The sequence below is a fragment of the Peromyscus californicus genome, unplaced genomic scaffold (assembly GCF_007827085.1).
Source record: "Peromyscus californicus insignis strain IS unplaced genomic scaffold, ASM782708v3 Scaffold_22__1_contigs__length_63687245, whole genome shotgun sequence".
In the NCBI taxonomy this organism is placed as follows: domain Eukaryota; kingdom Metazoa; phylum Chordata; class Mammalia; order Rodentia; family Cricetidae; genus Peromyscus; species Peromyscus californicus.
This window is the reverse complement of record NW_026294525.1, coordinates 2176788-2192178: the sequence shown is the minus strand read 5'-3', so window position 1 is coordinate 2192178 and position 15391 is coordinate 2176788. Positions and strand designations below refer to the sequence as shown.

At 47.5% G+C, this 15391-nt stretch overlaps 1 protein-coding gene across 8 annotated transcripts in view; it reads left to right on the top strand.

Moving 5' to 3' along the window:
- The window catches only part of Ermard (ER membrane associated RNA degradation), a 145936-nt gene that overhangs the window by 91981 nt on the left and 38564 nt on the right, over window positions 1-15391 (top strand). Inside the window, exons 17-19 of one of the 8 annotated variants that reach the window (XR_008221065.1) lie at window positions 9131-9255; window positions 10875-11108; window positions 11816-11995. The exons of 3 other annotated variants lie outside the window; for them this stretch is intronic. The gene's annotated coding sequence lies outside the window, so the exon portion shown is untranslated. Of the gene's footprint in view, window positions 1-9130; window positions 9256-10870; window positions 11159-11815; window positions 11996-15391 lie in introns of those variants that run through there. 4 more of the 8 variants (XR_008221063.1, XR_008221064.1, XR_008221062.1 and 1 more) reach the window with 4 other exon arrangements.

The following is a 15391-nucleotide window of genomic DNA, read 5'->3' as shown; positions in this document are numbered from 1 at the left end:
AGACCCCATCCCTCCTGCTTTCTGCATCTTAGTTTCTCTCTCTCTCTCTCTCTCTCTCTCTCTCTCTCTCTCTCTCTCTCTTTTTTTTTTTTTTTTGGTTTTTTGAGGCAGGGTTTCTCTATGTAACAGCCCTGGCTGTCCTGGAACTCTCTTTGTAGCCCAGGCTGGCCTCAAAATCACTGAGATCTACCTACCTCTGCCTCCCAAGTGCACCTCAGAAAATTACGTGGGAGCTATCCAGCTACATTAGCAGGTGAAGGCATTTCTGGAATAAAGTAGAAGATGAAAACCTGAGCCAGCTACCACTGCAGACCCCTGGGCAGCACAACACTTCCTCCAACTGTTCTTGGCCAAGTAGGAAGAGGTTCCCATGTAATAGAAATGAAAATGGTTACCACAGTGTGACCCTGCCATCGGGAGACATGCCAGGGAACAGACATATTTTGGGGCTCCTGATGCAGTTCTCTGAGCTGGCTGCTGAAGGGAGGCCACTGGTGAAGAAGGCAGTCTTCATATAGATGGATGGATGGGAATCCTCTGGAGGCTGAGAGCAGGAAATGAAGTGAGACCTCCAGCCCTGCTAGTAAATGTGGCGTTAGAGAGGCCTGCAGCCTGAGGACCACCGCTGACCCTGATTCTAACCATCTACTCGCTGATAGAGAACCTACCACAGACCAAAGCACAGATGCCACCAAAGTTCAACTTTGTGGGCCAGTGAGCTTTATTGGGTTACTTACAGGAATATGGGTGACGGGGCTACTTACAGAATGACTCCAAGACAGCTGCGTCACCAAAGCCCACTCCAGTATGGATGACAGCTCACGAAAGCTGGGAACCTAGGGTATGCTGCACAGCCTGCAGGCAGCCCAGCAGGTTGGAGAATATCCTTTCCAAGTGCCTCAGTTGGTCTAAATCTCTTCCAGGAGAATCTGCTGGTTCCTGCTTCTTCCAGGCAACTGTCCAGGTCTGAGAGTCTTCACAGCAGTTTGTCTCCCTCTGTCTGAGAGGAACTGTCAACTTCTATTACTTACTCTGGCAGGGAGGAGCCTTGTGAATCTATTCCGTTTCAGGGACTTCCTGAAGATATTCTGAGTTGTTCGCCTTCTTGCTTAAAGGAGCTTCTTGCAGATTGGAATGTTCTAATCAGGGAGGAAACTGTAACACCAACAGAAGGCATACAGGCAATGAAAACATGCAGCTTTCATGCACTCCTGAGGCACCTGTGGCAAAATATGCAGCAACAGGAAACTGAAACAAACTGTGAGTGCTACACCCAAGATGGTGAGGAACAGATGGACACACTGTCTCAAGCCTCAGGTGTGAGCACAAGGGTTCTTATGACCTCTGCCCCTTCCAGGCCAGGCTGGTTCATGCGTAAAAGGAGAAAAAGCCAGCCTCTTGGTAATGTCAATGTGAATCCATTATATCAGTTTCCTTCACATGAACTCCAGGTCACTCTGTTCTGAGTCTAGCTTCCTGTGTCAGAGGTTACACTGAGGTGGCTTTGGCCAGTGGCCTTGCCTCAGCAGCTGGCAGGTTTACCTTTCATTTCTTTCAATGGGCAGAGTGACGCTCTTCCCCTAGTCACATTCTGCCAATGCTGTCTTCCCTGGAACACTTTCCCTCTGTGGGGGAAGCTTCACTTTGTTCCTTGGGACGTCTGCTTGCTGCAGAGGGCCAGAGAGGCTGGCCCTGATCCAGACTGAAGTCAGCCATGCCGCAGGAAGGTGATAAGTGCTGGGTGGCACCTGTCAGTGAGGGCAGAGTATGGATTTGGTGGACATGGAGCCATCCTTGTCACAGACCACACTGTGACAGGCTAGCTGAGGGGTTAGACCCTTGTTTGAGTTCCAAGCTCTGCCACTTACCAGCCTCAGACATGAGCATGCAATATGAGCGCTTAGTACCTCATTGTTCTCATCTGCATAATGGGGTCACAGTCATAAGGCCTGACACACTGTATTGGAGACAGAAACCTTAAAAAAGAAAAAAACAACCAACTTCCTAGCCCGTGCTGAGCGCATGACAAGAGAACCACCCATCCACATGCTCCAATCACACAGTTACTGTGGGATCAAGGCCCCAGCCAAGAGGTACTGATGAAGGGAAGGCAGACAAGCCCAGTTCTGAACACACTGTGCATCTCTCAGCAGAAGTGACGAAGCAGTGGTTGTTTGTTAGCAGCTCAGTCCAAAGAGCAGTTTGTCTTGGTGTTGACCCAAACAGGCCACAAACCAAGACAAATACTCTTTGATGTGATCTGCCTCTGACTCGGGCCTTCTTGTGTTGGACAGGGAGAGACCTCAGTAAGTGTCCAGTGGCAAAGTATAGTACATGCAGCAGTGGGAGCAGCAGCTGTGGCCTGGGCATCTGACACTGCAGGTGTCTGTGGTCCCTTCCCCCTTTCCCCATGGATGCCTGTGGTAAGGTGAGTGTGCGGCTTTTCCAGTGCGAAATACTAAGCACTCCTTTGGCATCTGCAGCTTAGACACTTAAGGTTCAAGTTTAAGCAACTTGTGACAAGATGCTCCCCAGCCACACCTGATTCACCTTCCAGTGTAAGGGCAGAAGATTCCAGAGGGACACCAGCCTCACTCCTGACCCACCTTCCAGTCTCACATGTCAGACCTGTAGCCTTATGGGACTGGGCTGGGCTCTGGCCTCACGTCTCAAGGAGGATGTTACTTTTGGTCTGGAGACTAAGTCACCAAGTGATTACCTGGTGCTTGGGACCTGGGGACCCACTGTTAATCCCCAGAAGCTTTCAGAAGAACCTTTTTAGTGATGTGCATGAGAATCCCTTCCCCTCTGGCCTTATGCTACAAAAGAGTTGCTTCGTGAAACAGGCACCATCTTGGTGCCTGCTGGAAATTCTGTAAGCACGTGGTTGTTTCCCCAACCCATGGAGCAAAATGCCTAAGCAGGAAGGGCAAGACCCTGGGTGCACACTAAGCTACTCCTGACTCACCTTTGGGCCCTTTCTATGTGCTGGACACTTTCCTGGGTATTGAACAGGTGTAGTCAGAGACAACCTCTTTCCTAAGGTAGTATCCAGGAGTGAGTAGAGGAGGACAAGAAACCAGTGCATATGGGATCGTGGAACCTAAGGCGGCCGGAAACATTCAGTTGGGCTTGTTATAGCAGTGAATATATAAGACATTCATGTTTTCCATTTGCCTCATTCAGAAAAAATAAAAAAGTCTGACTACAGAAAAGCAAGCGTTAGACCAGGTGTCAGATGACCATGGCCTCAGCTACTCCAGAAGCTGGGGCAGGAGGATGGCTTGAACTCAAGAGGTTGACACTAGCTTGGGGAACATAGTAAAACCCTGTCTCATAAAGAAACAAAGTAAACACCAAGAACCTGCTCTGTATCTTTAGCTGGGATGGGACCTCTGCTGCTGGCTTAGGTGGGGTCAGTGCAGCAGGCATATGCTCTCTGCAAGGTCAAATACTAACTAGTTGCTAGTGTTTTAAAGAGCAGGTAAGAGGCTTTACGTGGAAAACTGTGTGTGTGACCAAACAGTGAGGATCGGGTGGAGCATCCCTCAGAATCCATGTCTGCTATGTGGACATGTGGGAACTTGAAAGTATCCCACCTCAGCTCTGAGTGAGGACATCCATGGGTCAGCAAATTTTGCATCTAGTGTCTTTTAATCCTATGCGACTAAGTGTGGGTCATGCCCAGCCACTTCTGTATGGCCAATACACTGGGCCCACAAAGAAGGCAGGTGAGGATTAGACTTGGCCTGAGTGTTGAGAGTGTTTCTGGGTGGAAACTGCAGAACTGATGAGGCCAAAACTGAGAGTCAGCATCTCTGGAAAGATGGTTCTCTGGACCAGAAGATAGGGCCCATCCTGTAGAGGAACCCACCCCAACTTTTTCCCCAGGGTATGCTTGAGGAGAGCAGGATAAGAGATATTAGGTAGAAAGATAAAGGGGAGAGAAACAGAAACACAGGATAGCCTTGGGAGGGCCTTAGTCAATACCCACAAGCCCCTCCTGTCTCTTCTAGAGGGCATTTTATAAGAATGCCAAGGGGTGGAGCAAAAGATCTCCCCCTAGCACAGCCAAGTGCAGACTCTTCCAGTCACCTGGTAAGCACACACGTGGTCAAGCAGTCCTCTAATACAGCCCTGCTGGGTAAAGCAAGCTCAGATCTCACTAGGAAACCTTTGTGGGCCTCCACACCATCCATTGGGTCCTCAGTGTTCCTTCAGTCTGAAGGAAGGTGGCCTTATGAAAGATGCCTACAGGAAAGGTCTGTTGACAAGCCACCTCTTGGAAGTCTGTGATGGTTCCTGGGAAGATGCAGAGCTGCTAGTCTCTGCTCCAAGGCATCTTCCTGCTGCAGATCTAGGGTTAGGAAGAAAGGCTTAGGAAAGCTCCTCAGGTCCAGGCTGGAGCCAGTGAGCTGTCCTGCAGAGACAGGAAACTGACAGAGGAGAGATTCCTAGGGCCCACAAAGGTGCCCTGTTAGTTCTCGTAAGTGGACAGGGTTTTCTTAGCCACGGGCATCCTTGATTCCAAAGAGGCAATGCTGTTTTTCTAGATGGTAGATGTATCTTGATTGACATCTTGAAGAAAACAAAATGCCAGGCTGTCCTCAAAATCCCCAGACATGCTCATGCAGGGATCCCTGACTGCCCTCACCACCGCTGTAGCAACAGCTTCAGTTGGCCAGTACTGTGTAGACCTTAAGCCAGGTGAAGGGGCAGGATACTATCACAGAAAGTGATCAGTGGGCACGGAGCCTGGTCTGTCTCTGATATGCCCCAATGGCACTGGAAGCTTGTTCTAGTCAAAGGCAGAATTTTCCCCTCTGGGGTCCCGTGGGTCCTCAGGCTTCAGTAACCAGAGTCACGTGTGCTTGTTTTCCTTGTTGCTGTGTTTGCAAATGTCAGCTCTTGTGAAAGCCTCCAGAGACATGTGGCAGATGCAGCCTCCTGGGCCCAGCTTAAGTTTGGGATCCAGTTGGCCTGAGAGGGGACCCCCATGCTCCCACATTCATGGGATTATGTGCATTGCCAGGGGAGTCTAAGCTGGGACACTTGGTTTTGCCACTTTAAATTCTGATCATGTGCCAAGCTCTGGACTTAGCTTCCTTTGCTCTCTCTCTTTCGGCTCTTAGAAATGAAGTCTGGCCCTAGAGACGCATACTCTTGTCATTGGTGGCTTAGATGGCTGCCAAGTCTTTCATCACATGCAGCAGTGACCCAGCCTTTGCCCAAGATAAGTCTAAGAATAGAATATACTGCTCACAGCCCAGCTCATCCAGGCAGCTTGCAACTTTCCTTAGGCATGATTTTTCCTTGGAGCATGTCTGCCTTTCCAAGGAGACCTCAGGGACTGGTGGGTGGTCTGTGAGTCTTTCTACTGCCAAGAAGGAGAAAATGGCCACTGCTCGGTGCTTAGAAGTGTATCACTTGCACATACAGGCTTACACACACACACAGATACAGGTACAGAGTATATACCTGCACACACAGGCATATGTGAAAACTTATGCAAATACCTCACACAGACCACACACACACACACACACACACACACACACACACACACACACACACACTCTACATACCCGTATTCACATATGAAGGTGCACATCACACACACTCAAAGTAAAGGAGACATGGTTTTCCGTGTTCTTCCTCCGCAACCTCTGTGATGCTCACATGTTTAGATGCTCTGCTGAATGAATCTGAGTGGAGGCCATAAACTGCGGGGCGTGGGGGGCAGCGGCGTAGGGTATGGGCAACAAGGTTGTAGTGAAATGTAGGACAGACCGGTTATTTGTATCAGGATTGGAGGTGACTAAGGGATATGGCTTTTTTTTTTTAAACAGAAGCTGAGTAAGAGGTGCTGGGGTCACTGGGCCTGGTGTGAGGGTAGAAGAGGCTGGAGGGTGGGACCTAGAGAGTGAGTCAGAGCTACTGCTGCCATCTACATTCTGGCTGGTGGCTGGGAGGACAGGGTGGGGGTGGGAAAGGAAGGGAAGTTGAGGGTCCCTCCCCCTCTGCCTACTGTGATAAAGACAAGGCCACAGAAGAGGGTGCTTTGCCAAGGTGATGGTGGTGCCCGGACAGAGTGAGGTCATTGCCTTTGGGTGAGACTGGATTCCTAACAGGAGGGAGGCAGGAAACAGCAGGGAGCTGACGCTGTACCAGGACTGGGAAGGGAGGAGGGCAGGTCTGGGGGCTCCTGGCTGGCACTGGGGTGCATAAGCTGACTGTGCCTACAATGCCACACTGAGAAGAGAGAGTGGTGGGCACTTGTCAGGTGGGAATTGTGGAGGGGCTGCTGCAGAGCTGGGGCCCCCAGGACTGTGGCTCGGAGGGTCCTTTCTCAACAGCGAAGATTGGGTGACCATTTCCCACTCAGACGGTTTTCTTCTCTGAGCAGTGGGCATTTGGACCCACAGTTACAGCCACCCGACTATAGGAGCCCAGTCCTCTAATTCCTTCAGCATCCCCTCTCAGGTCAGAGCGGCTTCTCGCCATTTGAGCCACAGGCTCATGAAAATGTGTGTGGGATTCAGAGTTTGTCTTGTGCCCTCCGTTCTGTGACTTTTCCTTACTCAGAGAATGGCCCTCTCTGTGGCCAGCACACTGAGGACAAGTGATGACAGGCAGAGCCTCGCTGAGGAGCTGCCAAGCTGCCAAGCTCTCGAGTGCTGGCTGCATCTGTCCTTGTCCCTCTGCTGTGGTGGGGCCTCCATGCAGACAGTCTTCCTTCAAAAACCTTAAAAATGTCTATCGTTTCACTCTTCCACACAAGCTGGAGGACTCTGTAGCTAATTTCATGAGAAAGCCCACTGGAACTTTTCTCAGAACTTCGTAACCATAGACCGATTTAAGGGAGCTGCTGTAATACTGAGGTTTGCTTTTATAAACACATACCAGAACTATCCCCCACCGCCCCAACCCCCAGTTTGTTTGGGTCCTTCTGCATAGTTCAACAGAACTTTACAATTCCTGAATCTGACCCTCAGCCCTTTTCAGATTCTGCTCCCCTTCTGTGTTACATAGTTCTTGTTACTATTAAAAATATATCTTTTCTTTTACTTTTGAGATTATGATACAATTACATCATTTCTCCTTTCCCTTTATACCCACTCCAAATACTCCCCCTTGCTCTCATTCAAATTCATGCCCTCTTTTTCATGAATTGTCACATGTATGTATATACATATATTTCTAAATGTAACCTGCTCAGTCCGTCTGTATCAGGTTACTTGTATGTGTGTTTTTAGGGCTGACCGTTTGGTATTGGGTAACCAATCGGTGTGCTCTTCCCTGGGAAAGACTGTTTATCCCACTCTCAGCATCATATATTAAAACCTTAGTTATCTAGTTCTTTCTACAGGGCCGAGGTTTCCTGGGTCTTCCCCATCCACTTTGGTGTATCTGTTGTTGTCCTTGCTCAGCTCACATTTTGGTGGTCATGTTGGTGAGACTTTGTGGGTATAGCTTCTGATGCTGTTAGGGGACATAATCTCACAGCAGATTCCCAGATCCTCTGGCTCTTACAGTATTCCCACTCCCTCTTCTGCAACATCCCCTGAGCTTTAGTTGGGTGAGTGTCTCGTGGATGTATCCATTGGGACTGTGCTCAGCAACTCTGCATTTTGATTGGTTGTAGTTTTCTGTAGTGGTCTCTATCTGTTGTAAAGAGAAATTTATTTGAAGAGGGGTGAGGACTACTATACTTACCTGTTGGTATAAAGACAAGCATTTAGAATGTAGTTAGAGATTATACTGGTTTAGTAAATTGGTGGTTGTAGGCTCTCCTTCAAGATCCATGAATTCATGGGTTGTGATGCTGGCTAGGTTTCCAATAATAGGCTTGATTGACCTCTGGCTGAGTGGGTCTTAAGTCCCATTAGAGAGCCGTTGGTTATCACCAAGGTGTGTGTACCACTACTGCATCCTTGTGGTTATCATGCCATGCCTGTCGTTGCTGTGATCCATAGGCATTGTAGCTAGGTAGGACTGTTGGTTGTCTCCCTCCTTTGGAAGCTTGCACAGTGCCTTCTGGTTCCATGAGAACCAGTCCTCAGGGAGGAGGCTTTCAGATGTTCACGGTGCTCTGGAACACCTACCAGAAACCTAGAGAAGGATGGGTGGGTCAGGGTTCACACTTGGCTGCTTTGTAGGCATCACAAACATAGTGTGATCCAAGGCAGTTGACGTGGACACCTTCTTCACCGAGAGGTAATGAAAGGAAGTGCAAAAGATTAGAATTATCAAAGGCGTGGTAGTGGAGTCTCTAAAAGTTATATGGTTTTCCTATACGTGCATACACACAAGCATATGTGAGTTTATTGAAACAGGGAAGAGCTTGAAAAAATGTGTCATGTAGAGTATATTGACGAAGTGAGGTGGGAGCAGGGAGGTCAGAGGGGGGGACAGATAGAAGCCTCCCCCCAAAGGCAAAAGCCCTTTTAGAAACAGACTGCATTGCCCACAGACACTGAAGTTTGATGCTCTAGCTGTGTAAACAGTCTGTGTACACAGATGGATATGACGATGGTCACCAGCACATCAGCTGTGGGTCTTGCAGGGCTGCAGTGCCTGTGGATTTTCTTTTTTTTTTGGGGGGGGGGCGGCAGGGCTGGAATTGAATCAAGGACACTAAGCTTGAAACACAAACACTCAACCACTAAGTCCCAGCCCCAGCCTGACTTCCCAATGTTAAAACATGGCTTTCATTCTTACATGAAAAGAATTTTTCATAATTACTTATTAGGAAAAATAAACATATGCAGGGGGAGTTCATGAAGTGCTTGGCCCAGCATGTCCTACATCTTTGGTGGGAATAATGGGCAGGTAGGAAGCTGATGAGGTGGCCAGACTAGCAGGCTCAGCACCTTTGGGCAGGACTCAGGAATGTTCAGAATGCTGGGGCAAATATGTACAGCGTGCATGCAGTTACCAGGACTGAACCAAAACCCTTCCCAGCTCTGTTTCCAATCATTTAGGAACGAGGGTGACTAGATGAGTCTGGGGTTGTGTGGCTTTCATTAAGTGGTCACTTCTTTCAGAATGTCACCTCTGCTCCATAGTTTCTGGCTTAGAAAGGGGGACAAAGCTCTTCTGAAAAAATAAAGACAAATTACTCTTCTAGGAAAATGGCTCCCAGGCTCCATTTAGCCATGGACTAGGGCTCTACACCCCAGCCTCTCCAGAGATTTGCTGTTGTATGTAGCTCTCACAAGGTGAAGCTGCTGCTGCATCGCTGAGGCTCTCGAGGTATTCCAATTTTTTCTTAAATCTCATTTTCTTTAGATGATGACCTTTTTAGTGTTGAAGGCAACCAGTGAGAACTTAAAAAAAACTTAAGAATCTTTTAATCTAGTTGACCAAAGAAAATGCTAGTTTATTTATTTCATCATCAATGGGCTCAATGGAATAAGGAAAAATAATTAGTCATTTTGAGGTGTTGTTACTTAGTAGAAATACAAAACCAGAGAGGCTGTCAATGCTGCTGTGATGAGTCGTGTGCAGGATTATCTTCCAGGCAATTTTCCACGTAAACACATTTGCCCCAGCTTTGTGCAAGATCGCATTTGGTGTCCTCAACAAAACTACTGACTAAACAGTTGAAATACATCTAGACTCCACTGACACCCAAGCAAGCAGTTCTGAGACATTAAATACACTCTGAAGATGCCTAAGGACTAGATCTGGACTCACACAGCTGTTCTAGGGAAGAACCCATGTTCCCTCCATAGGATACTGTGTTTAATGCAATTAACAACAGGCTTTGACTTACGCTTATCTTAGTCTGTATATGGTAGACTTTAAGGAGAGCAGGTGCTTGGAATTCAGAAGGCCTCCCTTCCAGCCCTGTTCAGTTCTCAAATGTCAGCAAAAAAACAAACAAACAAAAAAACCCAACAACAACAACAAACCAACCAATAACAAGAAGAAACAGCCTGTCTTGTGAGCAAGATCTAGAAAGAAACCACAGCAGAAAGTGCAGCAAATAGGTGTGTCTTGCCCCTCTGAGTTTCTGATCAACCTGGCCCTGTTTCCACACCAGCTCTCACCTGAAGTCTGTCACAGTCAGAATCTCCACATGGGCTCACACACACAGTGTCTCACAGCCCTGGCTGAGAGTGTGGTGTCTCTGCGTGGCTCGCGTCATAGAGTACCTCTCGGCTCTGGCGCGGCCACGCTTTCCTTCCTTGCTTTATTTGTGCATATTTATGTCCACCCTCAGAATTAAGTAGCATATTCCATGAGGATTAGCCCAGGTCAGTCTGTGAGCTCCAGATAAAGTCTACAGAACCATGCAGAGCTAAAAATCCATCTGGTACTGGGCCCCAGAAGGCCAGTTTGGGCAACGGCCTTCATTGCTCACTATTGCTCTTTGAAGCTCAGGGTGAACTACTTGGAATTGTAATGTGAACCAGTTTTCAGTCAAGAAAACCACCTCCTTCTTACCTACTCTTAAAAATGAAGATGAAAGAAATATTCAAAACACTCATTACAAGCAGAGTCCAATATTCCTTCTGAAACCGGAATATGCAGAGAATGAAGTGAGAGGTACTGTCCTCCCAGGGTGGCCAATGTCTCCATGGCATATCCCCAGTCTTAGAAAACTATAACATGTCTCTATAAAATCCATCGAGAAAGGCCAGGTCACAATCATATAAAACATTGAGGGTAGCATTAAGGTGAAATTAGAGAGAAAAGAGGCAAAAGTCAATACAGAGAAGAAACAATGGAGATATCTGTGTGTCAGTACAGTGTGCATGGAAGCATGTGTATGTGCACAAGTATGAGGGTGCCTGTGTGTATTCCTAGAGACAGGTTACATGAACATGCCTGAGCACGCTCATGCATATGTATTTTCCTGAAGGCAGACTGTATCCGGTTCTCTCCTGGAGATAATGGCATCGTCACCCTGACTGACAGGCCTGGCTAACGGTATTCGCTGCGTGTGGACTGTGAATACCTGCAGTGTCCATGTCCCTTCAACCACCCCTCCAACTCTGCACTACCTGGTGAATCGTGGGATTTGCATTGCCAGTCTCTGCTCAGTCTGGGCTTGGCATCACGACAGTGCAGTATATAAATAAAAGCCTGAATTATCAGAGGTAAAGGAAGTAAATGTTCTGTGTCTGATAATTAAAACTAATCTGCAGAATTGAGTTCTGGTTTGCCTTTTATGAAACACTTTGCCTTCCTCTGCTTAACAACATGGGGAGGTAGCTTAGCCAAGCAGGGGGCTGGACTACTAATGTGACCCTGAGGACCATAGGGAGACACATGGGCTTTTAAAGGGATATGAGATGGGTGATCTGATGTGTTACAGAGGCTTAGCTCTCTTTTCCATGGTGACATTAACCTGACCAGGCTGACCAGAGGATTCTGGAAGATTCTGTAACCACAGCCTGAGACAATGTCTATCTAGTCTCTCAGCCAGTAAACTCCAGAGTGAAAGCCTAGTTATTCATGAGCATAAACACATGGGCTGTTTAGCCATTCCAAGCACTGAGATGGCCTCTGTGACTCCTAATCATGGGAGCTGCCTTGATCCAAAGAGGTGGCTTGGAGCAAAAGAAAGTCAGCTTGATTGCAGAGTGTCACAGGTACCCCCCAAACCACTCAAGAGGTGGAGAGAGAACACCAGTAAGGTTTAAGGAAAGCTTTATGGATTAGCAAAAGCGATGAGGAGCAATACTGAAGAAGGTTCTGAACACATAGGAGCTGAAGACCATTGCCTGGTTAGGAACTCATAGCTGTTAGTGTGGGGATGTTTGTGCATCCAGATCTGTGTTCTGTGAGAAAGCATCTCTTGTAGGTGGTGGCACAGAGTAAGGCTACCGCAAGACCGGAACTGTTTTCCACCTGCTACTCCTGTTCAGGGCTTATCCTGTCATAGCTGCTTGACACGTGTGCAACATGTGTGCTCAATGACTTCACCATCAGCGACACTCTGGAATTCTGTCCGGATGACACGCTTTTGAAAACACTGACTTGGGTAAGATCACTTCCCTGATCTGCTGCTGGTACCCTATCCATGGTGAAGAGGTGTTTACTCACATCTTCCTAGGAAAAGCCACACAACAGAGGCCCAGGGACAGTGGTCTGCGTCATGAGAAATCAGTGCTTCTTCTCAGGGGTGGGTTAATCATTGTGGGGGCTCAGCCTCTTTTTTTTGCTTTCCTGAATGCGCCCACTAAACAAACAGGTCTTCTGTTTCTGACTTGCTATGAAGGTCATGAGGCCCTTACCAGGTAGGGCCACCCTACAGTAGACTTAACATTCTCCAGAACTGTGAGTCAAAATAAACATTTAATCTTTATAAATTATACAAACTTGGTGTCCTATAATAACAGCAGAAAATGGTCTAAGACAAGCCCATCACTGCAGGGTGTGCAGGTGAGAGCAAAGCCAGTCTTCGGCAGTGAGCTAAATCCACTATTCTCTGGGAGAGGATGAACATGAGTCTTTAAATTTGCAAGTTTGGCTTTGGGAACTAAACACTGAATGGATAAGAAGCAACCTTCTTTGTCTTTACTGTTGGAATTCCCCACTTACCCAGTGAGGGGAATGCCAAGAAAATGACTGACTTTTGAAATTTTATACAAGATTCACAAAAGAAACTGTTTTGATACAAAGTCCACCTAGAATATCACAATACATGGGTAAGCCTGAAACTGTGTCCCTCCTCAGAGAACCTAGCCTGGATTCAGTGAAACATTTATTTATCAGCTCCTCTGTTTACAACTTTTCTATCAGAGTTGGTAACTGATTTAAAAACTTCATCCTAGCACACTAAACCCTGTGTTTGGATGAGTTTATGACATTCCATTTCATAGAATCAAGTAAGTTTCTACCTGAATCATAAAAGCAGATGCCGCTTGCCAGTGGGAAATATACTATATTTAAAGAGGGAGTTAGGTGCTCTTGCCTGACAGGCTTCAAACTGCACTTGCCTGCCGGATAGTCAGAGACAAGTCTTCCTCAACTCTACATTCCAACTCGATGATCACTTCATGCCTGTGTTTTGGGGGTCAAGGTGAAAAAGGAGTTGTTCTTGACACACGACACCGGAACCTCCTATGGACTTGGGGATTTGTGTGCTTTGAGCATGAGTGTGTGCAGAGCTTGTCTGGGCTCGCACTCCCGCCTACATTCGGATAGCTACATTCACACGTGCGGCTGTGCTTTCATTATTTATGATTGGCCCAGGCAGGGAAGAACTGGGTGAGAAAGCCCCAAATACATGGCCTATCTTTCCTCCCAACCAAGGCAGATACTCAAAAGGAACTTCTAATTTCATGGGTCACTCGTTTTCTAGTGAAGATTTTCTACTGCAGTATCAAATTCATAGTCTTGTTAAAGACTCCTTTTCCTGGGAACTGTCATTCATTATCAAAGAGGAAGGGGAGCAATGCCTGTCCAGGCCTGGGCAGCACCTAGAAGTGCACGGACAGTCAGTCATTAACAGTGTCAAGGCAGCCATCTGTGAGTTGGGCCCTGTGTGGGTCCAGTTCTGCTCAGCCAAGCAAATCCAGAAGATGTGGGGGTTGAGCCCAGTGAGGGAGTGAAGTTGCCCCCTTTTCAGTGGATGGTTCATGGCAGACTCGTCTACAGCTTGGGATGGTATAGTGAAACTGACTCTTTCAGCCCCTGGTGGTTATGAAAACAGCATTTTGAGTTGAGACACAGAATCTACCACTTGCCAGTTGTGTGCTCTTGGTTGAGTTATGATAAAATAGAGGTTCTATTGTTTCCGCCTGGAAGTCTGACCCAAGATTAAATTGGTAAATTTATCACAAAGTGCTCAGAGAACACCTGGCAAGAGATAAGCCGATGAAAGAGGCACATGACATATTTACACAGCTACCTCTACAAAGTACAGAGGAACTGCGTGGAGGGACATCTCTGAGGCTTAGGATCCCCAAATCTTTCACAGATCTCCAGAACGTGGGGCTGTGTGGACATACACAGGGAGGGCTGACACTCAGCCCCACAGCTCTGCTTCAAACATTCCAGAATCACTCCAGGAGAGCCTTGTCAAGCAGAGTGGCTCAATGCTCCCGTTTGCAGGCAAGAAGACTGAGGCACAGCAAGCACAGGCCTAGCAGTGAGGAAAGAGGGTCTTGGGGGAGATGCAGAGCCCCGGGGAAAGAGCTCAGCAGGCTTCGGTTCCACTCAGAGCCATAGACAGACCCAGGAGCAGGCTGGTGACTCAACTTCCATGGCACAACCTCATCCTGGTCCTCACCCTACACGACGGTGGGGCTCCTTCGGGATAGTAATGAAACATGGAAGCTGGAGAGGAAGGGATGGGGCCCAGGAAGTTTATTTTGCAGCTAATTTTCACAAGCTTGTTTAATCTATCACTCAGGTCATTTGTCAAGCTTCTCCGCTGTGGTTCATTCCCAGTAACAGCAGCCTGGGAAGGAGGAAGAGAATCCTTTCCAGAGGCTCAGTGGGGAGGAAGTGGTGTTGACACGAGCCTGAAGTGCAAGGGCCCCCGGGTCAGCTCCCAGGACACGCGGGCGTTCACCCACAGCACAGCTCAGGAGGTCCGGAAATTAGTCGCATCCGTGGTGGTAGCTCTTCTGCCCAGATGGTCATGATGCTGAGCCTGGCGCCCCAGAAAGAGGTTCGGCCAACTGTGGCAGCCCCATTGGTTTTGGTTAGTTAATACGGGGCAAGGAAGTAGTTTAGCCAACATTTTGGACCTTGAGTCATTCTGTTAGTTGAAAAAGTCTCTTCAGGTTTGAAGGGCTCTCTCATTTAATTTCTCTGAAAAACGTCAGGATCTATTTTCCTGGGCTTGAAGAAAAGTTAGAACCTCTATTGCCACTTAAGGTCCACATCATGTTTTATGCACAAACCACGGCGGCAGCAGCCTGACTAGAAGCATCACATTTCTCTCTATGAGAGCACAGAATGCTTGCAAGACAACTCGTGTTCAGACCTCTTGTTCCAAGCCTGATGGCTGTAGATGCCTTGCTCACACCTGATTCTGTAAGTCTTTTTTTTTTAAATCTACTTATTGCTATCGAAAGCCTCCATATTAGCTCCAATAAAAACAATCCTCTTCCCCTTTATACACACACTGCAATACTTTATGTAATTTGTTCATTAGGGTTTCTGGTATCTCCATTATATGTGGTTCATAATAGTTACTTACATAATTACAACAGGCATATTTCAGCTGAGATATGTCTAAGAATACATGTAACATACAGAGGCATCATTACTGCTACCATTGCCACCATCATCCCCATCCCTGTCATCACCACCATCACCATCCACACCACCATCACCCTCCCCATTCCCATCACTATTAACGTCATCATCATCATTTCCATCACCATTATGTCATACCCATTGCAACCTACATTGTTATCACCAT